This window comes from Microcaecilia unicolor, chromosome 1 (assembly GCF_901765095.1).
Source record: "Microcaecilia unicolor chromosome 1, aMicUni1.1, whole genome shotgun sequence".
In the NCBI taxonomy this organism is placed as follows: Eukaryota; Metazoa; Chordata; class Amphibia; order Gymnophiona; family Siphonopidae; genus Microcaecilia; species Microcaecilia unicolor.
The window spans coordinates 427,773,574-427,796,152 of record NC_044031.1 but is presented as its reverse complement, the minus strand read 5'-3'; the positions used below and the strand labels follow the sequence as shown (position 1 = coordinate 427,796,152).

At 45.8% G+C, this 22,579-nt stretch overlaps 1 protein-coding gene across 1 annotated transcript in view; it reads right to left on the bottom strand.

Annotated features, from left to right (window-relative positions):
- The window catches only part of ADNP2 (ADNP homeobox 2), a 108,489-nt gene extending 103,744 nt beyond the window's left edge, over window positions 1-4,745 (bottom strand). Inside the window, exon 1 of the mRNA XM_030212080.1 lies at window positions 4,535-4,745. The gene's annotated coding sequence lies outside the window, so the exon portion shown is untranslated. The remainder of the gene's footprint in view (window positions 1-4,534) is intronic.
- Window positions 4,746-22,579: the final 17,834 nt, after the last annotated feature.

The following is a 22,579-nucleotide window of genomic DNA, read 5'->3' as shown; positions in this document are numbered from 1 at the left end:
GGGACTCCACATTCAGGTATCCATGCTTGGACGTGGTTGAATTTGATGTGACTTGATACGAGCGCAGGGTTAGGAACCCTTTGAACCAATTCAAGACATTTCCTCCGATGCCAAAGTATTCAAGTATGTGTATTAGGATTTCATGATCAACCATGTCGAAGGCGCTGGACATGTCGAATTGTAAGAGGAGTATATTGTTGCCGGTTGCAATTCTTTGTTTGAATCTGGTCATTAGGGTGACTAATACTGTTTCTGTGCTGTGATTCGAACGGAATCCTGATTGGGCATCATGCAGTATTGAATGTTTGTCTAGATAGTTTGTGAGCTGTTTGGTTACCATACCTTCGGTTTGGTTATTAGTGGTATGGATGAAATTGGCCTGTAGTTGGTTATTTCGCTCGTGTTTTTCTTTGTGTCTTTAGGAATTGGTGTGAGTAGGATTTTTCCTTTTTCTTTTGGGAAGAGTCCATTTTGTAGCATGTAGTTTATGTGATTTGTTAGGTTTGTTATGAATTGTTGAGGAGCAGTTTGCATGAGGCTATTTGGACATATGTCTAGTTTGCAGTTGGATTTGGCATATTTTTTGAGAGTTTTATTGGCTAGTTTTGGCTGAGTTTAGTTTCAGAGTTTAGTTACACATTGAGTGAAGACATTTTCTTCTTTTTGTTTTAAATTTACTACTTTGTAGCTTCATTGCATGCCTCCTAGTCCTAGTATTTTTGGAAAACAAACAAGCAATTCACGTCTACCCCTTCCATTCCACTCATTTTATAGACCTGGGACTGGAGGGTAATATTCTGTGGGTTTAGCAGAGGGGGCTGCACAATGCAAGTTCTAACAATCCCCAGTGGGCCTCACTGGTTCACATTCATGTTTAGTTTTTGGCTTCGGCCTCAGCCAAAACTAGCCAATAAGTTTCAGCTGCAGTCTCGGCCTGCCTCTATGTCAAAGGTATTTGCAACTACATTCAGCTGTGATATTACAGCATTCACAATGCATTTAGAACTTCCTCCGATTACCTACCCTATCATCCCTCTAAATCTTAACATTTAGTGGAAGGAGTGATGAGCAGGCAGCAACGATGATTCCTTAACTCTTTCCTGGCTGGATCACTACTCCGTACTGAAGACGACATGACAGCTACTGACCAAACTATAAGTATGCTGATACACCTTAGGAATCTTCTACCTGAAGAGGCTAAGGCACCCAGCTGCAGGCTGGCTGTGAGAATTACAGCCTGTAGTCCTAACCAGGGCTGCTTAGTTTTGGCAGCTGGGCACAGCCTGGGAAGCTCAATTTTAGGGCAAGGCTCTTGGGCCAGCAGTCAAACTCTGAAGACTCATGCTGGTCACTGCACCTTCCTAATATTTACAATTAACCATTTTAAAAAATTTCGCTTGTTTCAACTGTTAAAATTTAATAGCAGTTACATCCCTGTGAACGACAATGTACTTGCCACCATTTCACTTTGTCTATGCTCTCAGGGTGACCAGTCTCTGTAGCATATTTTAAAATTATCTGCAGAAGTAATTCTTCTATTCCCTCCACAATATTACTCCAATATATCACACATAATCCCTAAGGAAAGATTCTTGACCTATTCTGCTATTTTTTTCCTCAGAGTGAATTTAATTTTACCATGCTCTTTATCTAAACCTCAACTAGTTCCTAATCCAATCTGCCAATCTCTTATGTGGGAGAATATAAAAAGCTTCACTGAAATTCAAGTAAACCACATCCACTTGATAAACTACTAAAATCAAATAACTTAAGAACTGATTGAGCCTACAAATAGGTGGGAAAATGTGGGATACAAATGTAAAATAAATAAATAAATATCCAGAGCTTTCATGTATGCTGATGTACCTAGACACATTTCTGTCCACAATGAATTTCTGATTAGCTACATAAGTACACAAGTGTTGCCGTACTGGGACAGACAGAAGGTCCATCAAGCCCAGCATCCTGTTTCCAACAGTGGCCAATCTAATGGGCCAATAATCAGAAGCAAACGCAGACGCTAGAGGCTGTTAGCGCCGTACGAACACATGCGTTTGCTACTGCCCCAGGATCAAGAGCCCCCGAGCGTGTGAAATAACGCGCTCACGTGCTCTGAACGTAACTAGCATGCAAAACAGGGCTCTAAAGTAGCATGCAAATGCATGCTAAACCTATTCCTCCCCAAAGATCAGCAACCAGTGCGCCAAACATTGGCCTGCTGGCGGCAGCACCCTTATAGGGTGTGAAGCCCCACCCAGCGCACCCCAGGATGCACTGTGCAGGGCCAGGCTCCATTTTTGAGGCAGCGCTGATATTAAAGGAAGGAGGCCACCTCCCTCCTCCACCGAAGGTAGGGGGTGGGGAAGGGCCACTAAGACCACCAGGGGTGTGGAGGGGATCGACACAGCCCACTGGACCACCAGAGCTTCATTCATGGGGGGGCTGGAGACCCACCAGATCTCCAGCCCCCCCACCCCGAACTTGTTGGGGGGGGGGGGTCAGGGGACTGGAGGTCCACCAGACCTCCAGCCCCCCCCACCCCTGTGTTGTTCGACTCGGGGAGGGGGTATTTGGGGGTCTGGTGGTCCCATGGAGCTCCAGCCCCTGTGTTTGACAGGTCTGGGCTTTTGACAGTCTAGACCTGTCAAACAAGTGCGAGAGGATTTAGACCTGTCAAACAAGTGCAGGATGATTGTGCCCGAGCGCATGCCCTGGCAAAATCCTCCCGCATTTTTACCCTATGATCAGAGTGAATAGCGTGCTTAAATTTGAATGCTATTATCTCTAATTATAGGGGCGGTAAAGCCCGGCGCTGTTGCAGCGCTATTTTTAGAGCGCTGTTTGGAACAGCACAGGGCTTTCGATCATCTGTCCATAAGTTACAAGTACCTATGCTGCTTATCCTAGAAGCAAGCAGTGGATTTTCCTCAAGTCCATCTTAATGTGGTGGGAAAATGTGGGGTATCCATGTAACAAATAAATTAATAACTATGGACTTTTCTTTTAGGAAGCTATCCAAACCTTTTTTAAACCCCACTAAGCTGTATCACATTCTGGGAACGAATTCAAGCATTTATTTATATTTGTTTTAAATTTACTACTGTGTAGCTTCATTGCCGAATATCTATTTTTTCTTCTGTTCCAATTATAAATCAGTTACTTTCTGAATGGCCACAATCTTATGGTAACCGAGATCCCTTGTTAGATGTTCTCTCTTTCTAGATAGACAAACAGGCTAAGCTGACCACCACACCACTTCCTATTCTGAAATGCAAGACAACAAATTAATGCGATTGTTGTGCCACCTTTGTTCTGGAATGGTTTGCATAAACTCCCTTGAAAATCAGAATTCAACGATTTCTAAGTTTACAATATACATTTCATATAATATTATTTAAGAATACCAATTTTGTCTTGCACTGGAGAGCATCACAATTACTCAAGTCCTATCTCAAACTTTACTACCAAATTCCAAACAAGGAAGTCTTTCTTCAACTCGGAGAGTAAATGCTCTATCGGGTAGGAGGAGTTTGCTTAAACACGCCCATTGAACAACAAAAAAAAAACATTTACATATTTCCCCTTTTTGTTATTCACATCACACAGTAAAGCATCAGGTTATTCCTTGATAAACACCCTCCCTCCCTGGAGAGGAGGGAAATCCTCCCCCGGACGCAATAAAACCAAAAGCATCCTCCATCCACGAACGAAGTAGTCAGTAGCAGCTGAAGTTACAAACGCCGTGCGTGTGGAGAGGAAAGCGGGAAGCGGACAGGCAGCGGTAAAAGCAAACTAACAGAAGACAGCTTCTTTCCAAAGAAGCCTGGACTAGGTAGAGTACGGAGGCTGCTACCTGTAGTGGAGGAAAAAGGGTCCTCCTTCAGGATTGACACTTGCAGCAATCTAAGGAACCGGTAACAAAAAATGCCTCCGCGTTCCCCATCAGTCTAAAAGCATCCTATACCTCCCACTTTCATTAAAAAAAAAAAAAAAAAAAAAAAAAAAAGACACGTCCTGGCTCCTCCAGGGAAAGGTTCAAATTGAGGGTGTCTGTCTGCCACTCCGCCTTCACCTTGGCGTGTAGCCCACGTTCCTCTCTGCCCCGCCCCCCTCCTAGAACAAGGGGGTCCCAACCCCCCCCCCCCCCTCTACTGCTCACCCATTGTTACTCTGTATTATACGGGCACGGAACGGTGGGCACATGCCAGCAGCGTGCACTTGCACACACTATAAGCAAAGTTACCAGGAGCACAAACTAACAGAGCCACTTACTCTGTGCAGGGCACTTAAGGAGAACACCATAGCGGATTTTACAGCAGAGAGCATTAGCCGGCGCTTTGCCGGGCCAACTCACTCGCTCCCAAGTCCCTCCCTCCCGGGGGCGGGAATCCTCCGCCCGAGACTCAATGCAGGTTTGCAACTGCCTTCCACACTCCCCACCCCGCTGGTAGGCACATCCTCATCCTTCCCCCCCCTCCCTGGGACGGCCGCGCGGCGGCTCCTTCCTGGCTAAGGTCAGGACTGCTGCACCTACCGGTGCGCCGGACTGCACGGGGTCGTACTCCAGCCGCCGAACGCCTCTTCGCGCACCCGTCTTTCTGCTTCTCCTCACTGCTTCCGGCCGCGCTCTGCTTTCCCGCCGAGAAGCGGCGCCTCACTTGAGCGTAACGGGCCCGCGCATCTCCCCAACCCCCAAAATCCACTCTGTACGGGCGACTAACTGGAAAGAGTGAGGATAACAAGAAAATGGCGCTCGATTTATACCAGGAAGTGACGTAACCCCCCTCCTCATTTGCATGCATAACAAACTGACCAATGGAGAGGCAAGGTGAGGTTTGGACTCTCTTGTTCGATTTGCCCCTCAAGGAGGCTCTAGGACAAAAGTTACCTGTTGGAGAGTCATGGGTGGGGATATAGTTGCCTTGAGTTACTTTTGCCCCTTCCTCAAATTCACAAAGTTAGTTGCACCTTTGATTGGAGGGGAGAGCATGAATGGAAAAAACCATCGCGAGATTTTGTGGCACTCTTTTGGTGACGTCATCATGAGGAGGAGGGAAGATAATGGCATCACGAGTTAGCTAGAACCATGTGATTATCCTCAAGCACATACCTCATTTGCATTGAATGGAGGTGGAGCTACTAGGTCCCACCCATATCCAGCAACCAATCCGAAAATGGTAATTGTGCACCTCTAGTATTAAATTAGAGAGTGAAAACTTTTACTCCATGATTTTTAGCTGGGTTTCTTATGGCCTCTTGGCCATTGGTTTTGAGTATTATGTGTTGAATAATGAACATCTATGGGAAAATATGGGCAAAACTGCCTTAAATTTGAAAGCTCATAATTGGATACATTGGTAACTATTTAAAAATAAATTGCTACATCTCTCAGTCCAATAAATCATTAAATGAGGTCTTAAATGGTTCTCAAAGGAGTGGATGATTCAGGAGATGTCAAGTAAGAATCTTTCATTCATCTTAGTCAACATCAACTGCTTCCAGAAGAGAATGGAACTATTCACAGAGAGGACTGGAATTCTGCCACTTCTTTGAGTGGTTCCATTGCCTTTTTTTCAGTTGCTCCCTTTCATTGTCTAACACATTCTATTGTTTCTATAAATATTGTATGTCAAGTTCAAACTCCAAAAAAAAATTTTTACGGAGTCACCTTCTTTTCTTTATTGATTTAGTTAATTATAGGCTAGTGACCTCATTAAGGGAAAACATTAATGACATAAAAAATCATTATAAGAGGACAAATGATTCCCCCCAAATTTATTTAAGCAAAATCTACCCTCTGATCTTGAGATAAACAGAAAATATGGTACATTAGGATAGAAGACAGATTTCAGTCTATAACAGGCAATTATTTGGTTCATGTAGATTTGGTAACATCCCTAAAATGTGAAACCTTATAATGCCATCAGACCCTCTGATATAGTAAGAGACTGTGTCACTTGCCAACTTGAAAAAAATGTTTTATTTGCTAATTCTCTGTTCATTGCCCAAGTGGAGGATCAATGTAGTGGTTAGACCAGTGGCTAAGACCAGGGAATCCTGGGTTCAAAGCCCAGTGCTGCCTCTTGTGACCTTCAGCAAGTCTTTTAGGGGCTCTTTTATTAAGCTGCGTTAAGCGCTAATATGGGACATGCTACAGCATTCTGCATTAGTTTTGCCATTTGTGAATGCCAAGTGTGTGGGATTTATTTTTTAAAATTCTTTTTGGAGAGAACGTACTAGGGCCCTGATGGCGAACCTATGACACGCATGTCAGCACTGACACGCGTAGCCATTTTCGATGACACGCGGCACCGCCGCAGTGTGGTCCGCCCTCCCTCGCTCCCGGAAACTAACCTTAAAGCCTCCTTTCACGTCGCAGCAGCAGGGCAGGCCACTCCTACCTTCCGTGTCCCGCCCTCGCCTGACGTAACGTCTGCGAGGGCAGAGCACAGAATGAAGGAGGAGAGGTCTGCCCTGCTGCTGCTTGCTGTGACGTGAAAGGAGGCTTTAAGGTTAGTTTCGGGCCCGGTAGCAGGTGGAGGGGGGCCCCGGCGACCTCGGGTGGGCAGCGATCTCGGGTAGGGGGGGCCCGGGGGCGGTCCTAGTACCAGTGATTTTTCTTGAAGTGACACACCACCCGAGTTATGCTCGGTTTTTTGGCAAATTTTGACACACCAAGCTCAAAAGGTTGCCCATCACTGTACTAGGGGCAGAAAATGGGTGTGGACACAATATCCAGCTAGTGTGCTGACATTACTGCCGTGCTAACTGGTTAGTGTATCCATAATGCAGAACCCCTTAGCACCTCCTAAATAAGAGGCAGTAACTACTCCTGCATTAGTTTTTTATTGAATGGACACTAATGCTAAAATTAGTGCACAGCTAGATATCCAACAAATAGAAAAATGTCTCTTTTACAGGCGCACTAGAAATAGGCTTAGTGCACAGGAAATTCCGGCATCAGGTTGCACTAAGCCCATTTACTAGCGTAGCTTATTAAAAGGGACTCTTAACCTTCTTTTTTATTTTATTTTTATTCACACAATACAGGTTGTATTTGCACAGTACGTACGATAAACCAAATGTACACTCCAAGAACAACATAACAAGTTATAATAGCCAAGTCCATGACAATCTTTGAACTTTTGTAACAGCCTGTATTGCATTTTCTGATATTTATTTAACCTCCCCATCCATTCTACCTTGCACTTCTCCATTCACTCCATTCCTCTTCTCAACATTCAACCCCCTCCCCCCTCATTCACTCCTTCATTCTCCTTCCCCTTCTCCTCCCTCGCCTTCCTCCTTAGGTGATCACATTCAAAGAGTCTGTCCATAGCATGGCATACTGCCTATTGTCTGGTTTACTGGTCTTAGAATAAGTTCGTCTCTCGTAAGTACCTACTTCCCGCATTTTCATTTTCCATACCGCTCCCAATGCCCCCTCTTCAGAGATCCAGAAATGTAAAATAGTTTCCTGACCAGCAGGAGCGAGATATACACCCATCTTCTATAAGGTTGCGACCAGCCTTGTGCAATTAAGAGGGATTGATCCCCCAACAGTAAAGTCGCATAGTCCCATTCTAATGTCCTTTATATGACAGTATTGATCACTTGAAAGGCCTCATTCCACACCACCAGAGCCGGGCATTCTAAAAAGGAGTGGATCAGCGTCCCCCCTCCCTCTTGCACCTGTTGCATCTATCATCTTCCCAAACCTTCTATATTCCCTCAGGTACAAACATAGGGGTCCTTTTACTAAGCCACATAGGCGCCTATGAATGCCCAATGCGCGCCAATTCAGAGTTACCACCCGGCTACTGTGCCCGCTATGCCCGCCTGAAAATATCTTTTATTTTCTGGCACACAGTGAAAATCAGGCGGTAACTCTGATGACACGCGTAGGCGATTACCACACAGTTAACGTGAGAGACCTTACTGCTAAGTCACTGGCTGGCTGTAAGGTCTCAGACCCAAAATGGACACGTGGCAATTTTTATTTTACTGCACGTCCATTTTCAGCAAAAATTTTGTAAAAAAAGCATTTTTTGCAGGCATACTGAAAAATGGATCTGTGTGTGCCCACAACCCGCGCCTACAGTACCGCAGGCCATTTTTCAGCACACCTTAGTAAAAGGACCCCCCTTAGGGGCCCTTTTACTAAACCATGCTTGTAAATGGACTTAGCACATCCTAATGCGGAACTTTCCCGCATGCTAAGCCCATTTCTAGCATGGCAGTAAAAGAGGTATTTTTCTATTTGCGATCACTAAGAGGTGCTAAGGGTTCCCATGTTATGGACGTGCTAACCAGTTAGTGCACCAGTAATGTCAGTGTGCTAACTGAATAGCGCTTCCACACCCGTTCACCCCGACATGCCCCCTCCCCCAAATATACCGTGCGCTTAGGGCATAGAGATGTCAACATTAACACAGAATGCTATAACACATCCTGCATTAAGACATTTTTCCTGCATTAAGGGGGCCATATTCTTTAACTACGTACATACGTTTTCAAATGCCCACCAAATGCCTATTTCCCTGCCTAAAACCACGGCCCTTTTTGCCTGCACGCATTAGAAGTTAGGTACACTGCATTACAGTCGTGGGAGGAGCCAACATTCGTAGTGCACTGGTCCCCCTCACATGCCAGGACACCAACCGGGCACCCTAGGGGGCACTGCAGTGGACTTCAGAAATTGCTCCCAGGTGCATAGCTCCCTTACCTTGTGTGCTGAGCCCCCCAAAACCCACTCCCCACAAATGTACAACACTACCATAGCCCTAAGGGGTGAAGGGAGGCACCTACATGTGGGTACAGTGAGTGTCTGGTGGGTTTTGAAGGGCTCACATTTACCACCAGAAGTGTAACAGGTAGGGGGGGGGGCCTGGGTCCGCCTGCCTGAAGTGCACTGCAGCCACTAAAACTGCTCCCGGGATCTGCATACTGCTGTCAGGGAGCTGGGTATGACATTTGAGGCTGGCAAAAGATATTTTTAAAGTTTTTTTTAGGGTGGGAGGGGGTTAGTGACCACTGGGGGAGTAAGGGGAGGTCATCCCCAATTCCCTCCGGTGGTCATATGGTCAGTTCGGGCACCTTTTTGAGGCTTGGTCGCAAGAAAAAAATGGACCAAGTAAAGTCGGCCAAGTGCTCATCAGGGACGCCCTTCTTTTTTCCATTATCTGCCGAGGACGCCCATGTGTTAAGCACACCCCAGTCCCGCCTTCACTATGCTTCCGACATGCCCCTGGGAACTTTGGTCGTCCCCGCGACGGAAAGCAGTTGACAGCGCCCAAAATCGGCTTTCGATTATGTAGATTTGGGCGACCCTGGGAGAAGGACACCCATCTCCCGATTTGTGTCGAAAGATGGGCACCCTTCTCTTTCGAAAATAAGTCTGTTAGTGAGCTGTGCATGTAAATTCTAATTATTGCCAATTAGCGCTCATTATTGCTTGTTAAGAGTTGTTATCAACACTGGATTAGCTTGTTAAGCTAATTAAGTTACACGCATTGTTATAGAATACGCTTGGATTTCAGCACAGATCTCTAGGCGCGCTATATAGAATCCGGGGAAAAGCGTGCATTAGCACTTAACGCAGATTAGGAAAAGAGCCCCTTAGATTGTAAGCCCGCTATAAAAACTTTTATAATCTGAGCATTGTGAGCATATTTCAGTATAAAATTTAAAATAATGCAGCATGTAAACCATGGATACCCCTCCTCGATATTCAGCGCTATTTAACCAGCGCTAATTTTCAGCGGGAGATAGCTGGTTATCTCCACTGAATATTCACAGTGAACTGGCTATGTTGAGCAATATAGCTGGCTAGTGCTGAAATTCAGCGCTGGGTTAAGCAGTTAAATTGGACCACATAAATAGCAGTTCTATCTTTAACTGCTAGGAACGTAACTGGTTACCGCTGAATATCAGTTTAACTGGATTTTTTTTGTTACATTTTTACCCCACGCTTTCCCACTCATGGCAGGCTCAATGCGGCTTACATGAGGCAATGGAGGGTTAAGTGACTTGAAAAAAACTGGTTAAGTTCTGGCGGCCAAAAATGAAACCAGATATTCAATGCCAGTTTCCAGAAACGGCTGGCATTTAATATCCCTTGTCAGTGCCAACCGCAGCACTTATGCGGGCTGCTTCCCGCTGGCTTAATATTGGTCCCGGACAAGTTTATTTCATGGTTAATGTACTATCACAGTGCTTTTTAAAACTGTGATCTTCAGAATTATTTAGGCTGGCCTTGGCACTGAGTGTTGCAGCATATTAGATTCAGGTCCAAATCTCCCCATCAAGGGGCTGGAAGGGTTCATGTACATTTCAGAGATCTGGGAGCTGGGAAAGAGGGACAAAGGAGTAGCACAGATGCTTTCAGTCTGAGATGAAACATCCCTCTCAAGGAAACCTGAGTCACCTGGATGTGCCATCTGGGAAGAAAGGCATCAAAGAAGGAAAAAATCATGGTGGGAGAGGGAAGAATTATTCAGAATTTTAAGGCATACCAGGAAGGAAGGGGCCAATAATCAGACCACGGGAGATAGCCACATTGAGCCTGCAAATAGGTGGGAAAATGTGGGATACAAATGCAATAAATAAATAGCTGGACAAACTCCCATGCTCCACGCTGATACTGGATATTCAATGCAGGGCCGTTTCCATTGACCAGCATTGAATATCCAGTTTATTTTTGGCTGGATTGAACTTAACCGGCTCAGCCAATATTCAGCACGGGCTGGTCAAGTTCAAACTGGCCAATAATATACTATGTATGCATGTGGCCAAATATGACCGCCAAACTTAGCTGGCTTTGCGCTAAAAATCAGTGGATAGCCAGTTATATCACCCGATATAACTGACTATCTGCTAGGTGCTAATAGTAATATTCAGCTGGAGATAGCCGAATATCGCTGGATAGGTGACTAAATTGTTCTGAATATTGGGGGGGGGGGGGGGAGCATATAAAATGGAACCTAAACATGCCAGAGCTCTTATTATTCTTGCTGTGAGGTGTGGATTTTCAAAGGGATCTAGCCAGCAAAGTAAAAACTTCACCAGCTGGACCAAATTGTGTATCTAGCCACCTTATTTTACTAGAATTTTAGTTTAGACATTCATATTCTGGGTGGTGTTTTGGGAAGAAAGTTAGCTAGCTAATGCTAACTTTCAGTACTGGCTTGCTAATGTGCTCATCCAAATCTTGGCACAGTACATAAGTACATAAGTACATAAGTAGTGCCATACTGGGAAAGACCAAAGGTCCATCTAGCCCAGCATCCTGTCACCGACAGTGGCCAATCCAGGTCAAGGGCACCTGGCACGCTCCCCAAACGTAAAAACATTCCAGACAAGTTATACCTAAAAATGAGGAATTTTTCCAGTCCATTTAATAGCGGTCTATGGACTTGTCCTTTAGGAATCTATCTAACCCCTTTTTAAACTCCGTCAAGCTAACCGCCCGTACCACGTTCTCCGGCAATGAATTCCAGAGTCTAATTACACGTTGGGTGAAGAAAAATTTTCTCCGATTCGTTTTAAATTTACCACACTGTAGCTTCAACTCATGCCCTCTAGTCCTAGTATTTTTGGATAGCGTGAACAGTCGCTTCACATCCACCCGATCCATTCCACTCATTATTTTATACACTTCTATCATATCTCCCCTCAGCCGTCTCTTCTCCAAGCTGAAAAGCCCTAGCCTTCTCAGCCTCTCTTCATAGGAAAGTCGTCCCATCCCCACTATCATTTTCGTCGCCCTTCGCTGTACCTTTTCCAATTCTACTATATCTTTTTTGAGATACGGAGACCAGTACTGAACACAATACTCCAGGTGCGGTCGCACCATGGAGCGATACAACGGCATTATAACATCCGCACACCTGGACTCCATACCCTTCCTAATAACACCCAACATTCTATTCGCTTTCCTAGCCGCAGCAGCACACTGAGCAGAAGGTTTCAGCGTATCATCGACGATGACACCCAGATCCCTTTCTTGATCCGTAACTCCTAACGCGGAACCTTGCAAGACGTAGCTATAATTCGGGTTCCTCTTACCCACATGCATCACTTTGCACTTGTCAACATTGAACTTCATCTGCCACTTGCACGCCCATTCTCCCAGTCTCGCAAGGTCCTCCTGTAATCGTTCACATTCCTCCTGCGACTTGACGACCCTGAATAATTTTGTGTCATCGGCGAATTTAATTACCTCACTAGTTATTCCCATCTCTAGGTCATTTATAAATACATTAAAAAGCAACGGACCCAGCACAGACCCCTGCGGGACCCCACTAACTACCCTCCTCCACTGAGAATACTGGCCACGCAATCCTACTCTCTGCTTCCTATCTTTCAACCAGTTCTTAATCCATAATAATACCCTACCTCCGATTCCATGACTCTGCAATTTCTTCAGGAGTCTTTCGTGCGGCACTTTGTCAAACGCCTTCTGAAAATCCAGATATACAATATCAACCGGCTCCCCAGTGGCAGGCTTATATTTAGCCAGCTTTGTCTGCATGCCGTGCCAATTGCCTGATGTCATATAAAAAAATCATTTCCTTCCAGTGTTTCAGTGCCCTTCTCCCTCTCCCAGAAAGACTCCAGTATTTAAGTGAAGGCCCCCTGCAAATTCTGATATCCTTCTAACCTCTCCCCAGCAGACCTCCAATTCTCATTATAGTGTCAGTTAGCTAGGATTACTCTTTCTCCTGCCACTAGCTTTTATAGAAACCTGCAATGGATAAGGAAGGGTTCTGGGGAAAGCAGATGGATAGGGTATCTTTTTAAGCAGTAGGTTCAGCTGAGGAGAAGGGAGACCATAGGGGCTGTGCAGGAACTTCACTAAAGCAGAGGGTTCCTTTTACAGAGCGGTGGTAAGCCCAGTGCAGCTACCAGCAGTAGTCCTGCCCCGAGCATGTGCCATTTCCAGGGGAAGAAGGAACCCTCGGAAATGGCTTGCGCAGCGGTAACCCTGCGGTAATCAGGCATCGCCGCACATTGCACTGTTACCGCTGGGTTAGCGCGGGAGCCCTTATCACCACCTCAGTGTGCCTGGGCTCTTTTTCCTGCTGCTGTAAAAAGGGCCCTAGCGCACAGGGAAAACTGCCCCTGCTGCTAGCACATGGCCCTTTTTCCCCACAGCTTGGTAAAAGGACCCCAGCGTTTGCCAGGGACAGAAAAGGAGGACACAGTGGCTGTGGTGGAGAGGGAGAGAGGGTGTTTTAGCAATCTGAACTCTAGCAATGGGAGGAATACATTTTCAGAGGGATGCTCAGTGATGACCTAGCCAGCTAAATTGACTTTAGGACCATTTTCAGCCAAAGCCTTCTCTGGAATGGCTGAAAATTAGCAGGTTGTTTTAGGTGCTCAGTGGCAGGCCTGCAACTATGGTGGCAGAATTCAGGGGGGCTATAGCGGGACTGTAGAATGGAAAAAATGAGGGCAGTAAAAATTTAATGCAGCCAGCACAGGCCCTTTCAACTCCTGCCAACACTCAAGCTCTGATGCATCCCCCCTCCCCCACTCCAACAAAGGAAATTTGTGCCAGAGGTGGCAGGACATGGCAGGCTTTGAGCATGGACCCTTATAACTTAATGCCTCATTTTACGAATCTCAGGAGCCCTTTTACTAAGCCGAGTAGGCGCCTACGCGCGTCCTATGCGTGTCAATTTTGAACTACTGCCTAGCTACCACGTGGCCCGGGCGGTAATTTCATTGGAGACTGACTAAGATGGCGTCGAGAGCAGTCGCATTTTGCTGAGCTCTGGGAGTTTCCTTTTTGTCTTTTTCCTATTAACAGATTTCTTTTCAATTATGCCTAAGAGGAAAGGAAAAATTAGAGGAGGTTTCTCCTCAACCTATATTGACCCTACTCTGCGACAGGTACCGATCACAGCATTTGCGACGCCGATTACTACACGGGGCGATCCGGCAGCCGGTGCAGAGAGGAGCCCCGGCCAGGGAAGTGAACTTTCACTTAGCTCACGAAGTCCAACGCAACAGGTTTTGGAGGCAGAGGGCAGGCTGGGAGAACAACTCACCAAACCATCGGAAGAAGTGGCAGAGAAACAAGCAGAGGAGAAGCTCCCCCAGGCCACTGCACTGTCCTCAAGGGGAGAATCTCCCGAAAATTTAAACCTTTCGATTACCCCTAAAGAAGTCGGGTTTAGAGAGATCTTCTCAGAGTGAGTGGCGTACCAAGGGGGGGCGGTGGGGGCGGTCTGCCCCGGGTGCACGCCACTGGGGGGGTGCCGCGTGCCTGTTGGCTGAGTCCGCTCGTTCCCTCCCTGCTGTTCCCTTTGCGTGGAACAGGTTACTTCCTGTTCCGGGGCAGAGGGAGCAGCAGGGAACGAGCGGACTCGGAGCCGACAGGCAAGCGGCACCCACCCCCAGCAGGTAAAAATGCACCCGGGGGGGGGGTCGCGCTGCACCCGGGGTGGGTGTAATTTCGCCGGGGAGGGTCGCGCTGCACCTGGTGGGGGCGCATCGGCGATCCGCCCCGAGTGTCAACCAGCCTAGGCACGCCACTGCTCAGAGTCAAGTTCTGCCGCGATGTCGGATGTGGAAGCGCAGCCTATTCCTGAGACAGCCCTACTGACGTTAGAAAAACCAGCTAAGGTAACATTAGATTCTCTGTGTTCGGCAATGGAATCATTGCACAAGGAATGTCTCACTTTTGTTACAAATACAAGGTCTAATACCTCTAAGATAGACACTCTTCAATCTCAAATTGTTTCTCAAGAAACTAATCTTCAAAACCTTGACGCTTCACTAACCCAAGTAAAAGAAACGGAGATTAAGTTGCTCCAGAATTATGATGTAGTACATCGTAAATTAGAGAACTTGGAAAATGGGGCTAGATCATTGAACTTGAGACTTAAAAATTTTCCTTCTACAAAATATACCCCAATAAGCGCCAGTTCTGTAACAAAACAATTGTGTGTGAAATTACTGTTATAGAATAGAGCATAAGTCGACATGCATGCGCCTAACTTAAGGCTCAAGCACTTATGCCATGTCAAAGGCTGGTGTAAATGGTCATTCCTGACCTGCCCAAGTGTATGCCCCCGTTGTTGTTGCACACTATAGCATTTATGCGCTAACCCGAAATTCTATATATCGCGCCTTCATTTTCGTGCAGAAATCGAAGTGTATTCTATAACAATGTGCGTAACTCAATTGGTTAACTAGCAAATCAGCGCTGCCAACTGGAGGTTAACAAGCAATTATCAGCACTAATTGGCATTAAGTTTTATGCGCACAGCTTGTTAAGGGCCCCATTTACTAAGCTGTGCTAGAGGCGCGTTAGTGCTTTTAGTGCACGCTGACCATTAGCGCACGCTGTGTAGGTGCCCATAGGAATATTGTGGGCGCCTACACAGCACGCACTAATCTTGTGCGCTCACTAAAAACGCTAGCGCACCTTAGTAAACAGAACCCTAAGTGTATTCTGTAATGTGGTGTGCATATAGAATGCACCCGCTCTGCATCCAATATAGACATAGTAAATGACGGCAGAAAAAGACCTGCATGGTCCATCCAGTCTGTCCAACAAGACAAACTCATATGTGCTACTTTTTGTGTATACCCTACTTTGATTTGTACCTGTCCTCTTCAGGGCACAGACCGTATAAGTCTGTCCAGCACTATCCCCGCCTCCCAACCACCAGCCCCGCCTCCCACCACTGGCTCTGGCACAGACCGTATAAGTCTGCCCAGCACTATCCTCGCCTCCCACCACCGGCTGGCTCTGCCACCCAATCTCGGCTAAGCTCCTTAGGATCCATTCCTAAGACATTGGGATTTACGCTAGGTAAAGCGTGGCCTCACTGGACGCGATCAAATTTGGTCATGTGGAGAGGCGCTAGGCGTATTCTATATACCGTGCGTAAATTTAAGCCTACTGTATAAAATGTAGATGTACTTTACAGAATAGGCTTAGGCGTATTTTTTTCCCTTGCGGATTTCTCAGGCGCCATGTATAGAATCTAGCCCTAAGTTTATAAAATAGCATCTAAGTTCAGTTATGCATGCAACTACAAATTAGTGACAATTAACACCACTTAAGAGCTATTATTGGTATGTAAGTCCAATTGGCACCTACTTTAACAATTAACCTTTCCAAAGCCACTCAGCAATGCTGACAGAGCCCCATTCACTTTGAATGGACTTTATATGTCGGCATTGCCACACCAGCAAGTAAAAAGGAGTAGGGGAGGGGATAAGTTAGGTGTGCAACTGGCACTATTCAATTACTTGTGTACTAAACAGACATTTGGGTGCACAACTTTATAAAACTCGGCTCTTGCTGCTTAACTTTAGGCACCAGGTTATAGAATGAGGGGAATAACTTTTTTTTTTTTTTTTTTGCTGCCCTCATCACATCCCCAAATCATGACCCTTTTCTGGATGGATACATTTGGCCATTCTGTGTAGAAAATGGGCCAAATTACTCATAGAAGCACAGGAGATTTTTTTTGTTTGTTTGTTTGTTTTAAATATTTACATAGCTGGTACTGGATCACGTGATGCACGGCTAGAGGGTGGCTGTCGTCGTGCTGAGCTCCCCCCCTGCCTGAGATAGAACAGCGATAAAACGCATCGGCGAAATTGGTGACTCACCTGAAATATAAGCGAAGTCCCGAGCTAATATTAGTGCTAATAAACCGCGACTAAGAAAAAGCGGATGGCAGCGAAATCGGGGAAGAAAGAGGGGACGAGAAGCCGGATCGTTGAATCCAAGATGGCGGACGCAAGGAGCGGGAGTCCTCCGACGGTGAGCTCCGCGTGGGCTGCAGAGGTAGCGGCAGAAGTATCTTTAATGCTGGAGGCCTCTGTAGATTTAAAACTACAAAGAATCACAGAACAACTACAGGGAATAGACGACAAGTTGGGCGGAATTCAGACGGAGTTTGCCCAGTACAAACAGAGACTATCAGATGTGGAAGACTATGTGCAGAGACAGGAACAAGCAGATAAAACCCTGAAACAAAAAGTGGAACGCTTAGAGGCTAAATTAGAGGACCTTGAAAACAGGGCACGGAGGAGCAATATCAGAATGATAGGTTTGCCAGAAAATATCAAAGAAACAGACCTGAGATCTGTATTGGAATCCTGGCTTCCTGCTGCACTTAACTTAACATTGGTAACAGGCCCGCTACGCGTGGAACGCGCCCACAGACTGGGCCCTCTGAGAAAAGAAGATCAGAGACCCAGAGTGGTGATCTTTAAAGTGCTCAATTTTGCACATAAACAGGAGATATTTCGAGCGCTTAGGAAAGTAGAGCAGCTGAAATACGAGAATTGTGTGGTGCGCTGTTTCCAGGATTATTCCATGGCGGTGTCTCAGCAGAGGAGGGCATATCGAGATGTGTGCCAACTTTTGTTCACGAAAAAGATCCAATTTGCTTTACTTTATCCTGCCCGGCTGAAGGTTTGGTACAGAGGGTCCCCACAGTTTTTTAACACGGTGGAAGAGGCGCTGAAATTTGCACAGCAGGCTGTGAGAGCAGAGGGACCGGCATGAATGATCCAGCCTGGTAGACCAGAATTTTCGGAACTTAACGGGAGTGCAAGATCTTGCTGCCTGACGACTATCTAAAGCTCGATATTCCTAAGAGAGCATTTGAAGAGATCTATACCATATAATGTGATTTAATACAATGTTATTTAGATTATCTCTTGGGGTCTTCAAGATAAGGATTAGATAAATGATTGTTTTGTTTATATGAATACCCGAGCTACACTTGAGTGGGAAGATAGTAGGGACATGAAAAGTGTGATTGCTAAGGAAGCATATATAGGTGGGGGGGGGGAACTCGCGTGATTGGGCTTCTCTTTAGGAGCCATGAAGGGTCTGACAGGGGATAGACAAGGGGGGGGGGAGAGGGAGGGAGGGATTGAAGAGATATCCGGGAAGAACAAGGGGAAAAAGTATCTGGAATGGGTGGTCGAGGGGAGGAGGCCTAAGGGCTGGGAGGTCTCCTCTTTTGATATTTGGAAAAACTAACCTTGCAATTCAAATGTATGACTACTGGATTTATGAGTTCACTTAAAATAGTCTCGTGGAATGTGGGGGGGGGTTTCCTCCCCTATTAAACGAACTAAAGTACTGCAGGAGTTACAGAGACAGAGGGCTGATGTGGCCTTGCTTCAGGAGACACATCTCTCCTCTGGAGAACATGCTAAATTTAAGAGGGGATGGGTGGGATCCTTGGTGGAGGCCCCGGCAGTGGGTCGGAAGGCAGGAGTGCTGATTCTCTTTCAAAAAGGCATTCCGCTTCGGATCGGCTCAGTCTGGGCTGACCCGGAGGGTAGGTGGGTGTTGACTAAAGTAGAAATTAACGGCTGCCCTTTGGTCTTTTGCAATGTCTATGCCCCTAATGTGTTTAATGAAAAATTTTTGCAGGATTTGATTAAGAGGCTGTCTCCACATGCAGAAGGAGGACTGATTGTGGGGGGAGACTTCAATTTGGTATGTGACCCTCTCATGGATCGTTCCACCTTAGCTTGCCAGAGTCCGGGAGGGAGTCGTAAAGCGCTGTCCTCCTTATGTAAAGCCCTAGCATTAGTAGATGTCTGGAGGGTGTTACATTCATCTGAAAGGGATTACACCCATCTCTCCAGGGCACATGGTTCTCAGTCCCGCCTAGACTATTTGTTTGTCTCACATTCCTTGTTTTCTCAGGTGCAAAAGGCAGAGATTGGCCCCTATGCAGTCTCGGATCACGCTCTGATATGGTTAAAATTGACGAGTCAATTGAAGGGTCGGGGCAATTGGATGTGGAGATACCCCCTGGAGTTGGTGAGAGATTCGAGATTTCATGGGCACCTATTAAATAGATGGGAGGATTATATTTATCATAATGGAGCCCATGCAAGTCAGCCGGCTCTGTTCTGGGAAACAGCAAAGGTGGTGATAAGGGGAGATATCATTTCCTATTCAACGCATAAAAAGAGAATGAGGGATAGGGAAATTGTTCGACTGGGAGGTTTGGTTCAAAGGTTGCGGAGAATATATGGGCACTCCCCCACGGTTTCAAATAGAGTGGCTTTATTGGAGACACAGAAAGAACTCAATGAGTTATTACATCAACGGGCGACCAAGACTCAGCTGTATTATAAATATCGCCTGTTCCAATATGGTAACAAGGCAGGAAGTATGTTGGCTAGAATGGTTCGTAGGAAGGAAGGGATCAATCGGGTTTCACAGTTGAAAACAGGAGATGGGAAGATGGTGAGAGAAGCTAGAGATATTGCGGACACTTTTGGTAAGTTCTATGAGGCGCTATATGCATCGGACCGAGACGTAGTATTAGATAGCACTCTGTATTTAGACAATTTGGATTTACCTAGCCTCTCTGATCGGCAGAGAGAAGGATTGAATGCACCAATTACAGAGGGAGAGCTGATGTTGGCTTTACAACAGAGTGCTTCTCACAAGGCTCCTGGACCTGATGGTTATAGAGTGGAATTTTATAAACAGTTTTACGATCAGATTCAGGGGCCTTTATTGAATTTGTTTAACTCAATGGTGGCTAAGCAGACGCTCCCTGCTACATTTCGAGAAGCTCAAATTGTTGTGATACCTAAAGAGGGGAAAAATGTGATGGACCCGGGATCTTATAGACCCATTTCTTTGATCAATGTGAACGCAAAACTATATGCTAAGATCTTAGCCAATCGATTAGCATTGGTTTTACCATCCCTGGTTGAGGAGTCCCAGGTGGGTTTTGTGCGGGGAAGGACGGCAGTGAAAAATGTTCGGTCTTTACTGACATCTTTAGAAGTTGTAACCAAAAGCCGCCTTCCGTCGCTCTTAGTGAGCTTTGATGCGGAAAAGGCGTTTGACCGGGTCAGTTGGTCACATTTATTTGCGGTACTACATGCTTATGGTTTTGAGGGCTTTTTCCTAGAAGCGGTCAAGGTCCTATACTCGGTGCCGAGTGCTTATGTATGGGTAAATGAAGAACGCTCGAGATCCTTCCGGATCTATAGAGGGACGAGACAGGGATGTCCCTTGTCTCCTCTTTTATTTGTTTTATCCTTGGACCCTCTCCTCCGAGAAATACTACAACACCCGGAGATTAGAGATGTACAGATAGGGAATTCTGAGTTCTTGCTTTCTGCCTTTGCAGACGATTTACTAGTACATCTCACAGAACCGCACTCTTCTTTACCGGCTCTCTTGGAATTATTTACGGAGTTTGGGGATTTTGCAGGGTTCCGTCTTAATTACAATAAATCACTGGCACTGCCCTCGGTGGAAGGCCTAAAGAAAACGTGGGGAGAGAGATTTCCTCTTCGATGGGCACCGGGATCTTTCAAATATCTTGGTCTACATATCTCGATGAAAGTCTCAGAGCTGTATAGTTTGAATGTTTCTAGACTGTTAAGGAACACGACGGAGAGATTACGTGCTTGGCGGTCGTTGCCTCTGTCTCTCAGTGGACGGATTCAATTATTCAGAATGGTAGAGTTTCCTAGGTGGTTGTATTTGTTGCATATGTTGCCCCTTTATTTGAAAACAAAAGATGTGAATTTGTTGACCAAAGTGATCAGATGCTTCTGCTGGGGAGGTAGAAAAGCAAAATTGTCACTACATATGCTGCAGGGGACTTGGAGGGAGGGAGGTCTAGGGCTCCCGGATCTAAGGAGGTATAATTGGGCCTGCCTTCTGCGTCATCTTGGAGATTGGTTTTTGGCGCGAGATGATTATACTTGGAGGAGATTGGAAAGCCAATATTATGCACCGTGTCACTTTCATTTTCTCTTGCAGGCTCCTAGCAAATCACTTCCTCCTGATCTACGTTCTAGTATACTTGTGTTCCCTTTACGGATGCTTTGGAGAGACATGATGCGGATGTATGGCCTGAATAGGTGTATATCAGATTTGCTCCCTATTCAGGGTAATCTGCTGTTTCGGCCGGGTTTGGAGAACGCGGTTTTTCGGACCTGGTCGAGACATGGGATAAATCAGTTGGAGCATGTATTAAATCGACAAGGCCGTATGTTAAACCTAGGAGCACTGGGGCTGGGATATGATATGGGCGGTGCTTTTGCCTATGCCCAGTTAAAACACTATGTGGATTCATTGGAGATGGAGGCCTTGGGCGCTGGACACTGTCGCCTACTGAGACAGTTTTTTCACTCGGTACAAAGTGAACGTCTATCTATTTCCGGGTTACATAAGGTATTGGGGACACTTATGGCGCCCAGGGATCGGGAGAACATTCGTCAGAGATGGGCAGGAGACTTGGAAAGACCACATCTTTCTTTAGATTTCAATGTTTTGACGGCCAGGATACGGAGCTTAACGGGGAATGCAGGGCTAAGAGAGTGCCAATATCGCATTCTTCATAGGGCCTATCTAACGAAGGCTCAGGTATTCAAGATGGGAGGAGTTTCTACACCCTTATGTGGGAAGTGTGGGAGGGCTCCGGGATCTTTCTTTCACTGTTTATGGAGCTGCTATAAAGTGAGACACTTTTGGGATTCTATTGCCCAATATTTGGCGGATCTTTTGGACTTGAGAATCATGTGCTCTCCGATGGGAATCTTGTTAGATAAATATGAAGCTTTTCTGTTGCAGAGGGGGTCAGCCCGTCAAATGGTTCGGAAGGCCTTCTTGATTGGTAAAAGACTAATAATGAGTCAGTGGATGGCGGAGACCCCCCCGGACTTCTGGCACTGGCGCAATAAGTTACATGAATTTGTATTGTTTGAGAGGAGAGGGGTGGGAAGCTCCCCTGGGAGGTTGAAGCGATTTTTGGATGTTTGGGGACCATACATTCATACTCTGTCTCCTAAAGGACGCAGTTTAATGGTGAACTCACTTTAGATGTATTTTGAAATTGGATCATCCTTTGTGGTAATAAGTTAAAAGCTGGATATCTCTCAACAAGGGGTGGGAGGTAGAGGGAGGGGGGAGGAAGAGATCTTCTTAGTTGTTTCACTATATCACAAACTTTTTGGTAATAGTATGCTCCTCATAACGCTTTAAAAGTGGTGGAGTTTGATGTGAGATGGGGGGAACATATAAGTTTTGAATATATTATTTTGGAATGTGGATACGGGAGAAGGGAAGGCTGTGCTAACACACCAATGAAAGTTGTTATTTGTATATTGGCCATGGTGAAAACTGTTGATAAAGCATGGCTAGGGGGGGAAGGGGGGGATAGAAATGTTGAAAAATATGATGACTGTAAGTAATGGGGTAGATCCCCTGTTTTGTTATGATTTTGAGTTTGTAATGTTATAACACCTCTAAGGTGCTGAGTCGGAGTTGTATTTCTTCAAGTCATCAATAAAAACCGTTGAAACATACATAGCTGGTACTGCTGCCAAGCATATGTGTTCTTTTGATCTGTGTTTATTACACCACCAGGTGTAAAATTTATTTTAGATATAAAATAGAAGTTTCACTTTTAAAGATTAACTTTAGTACAGTTAGTAGTAGGTATTGCTGCTGCTATTTTCTCCCTGTTTATGACTAAACAGCCTTGATCATTTTGCAGCATTTGGCTACAGAGCTGTCGGTGGAATCAGAACTCAGAGAATGTCTACT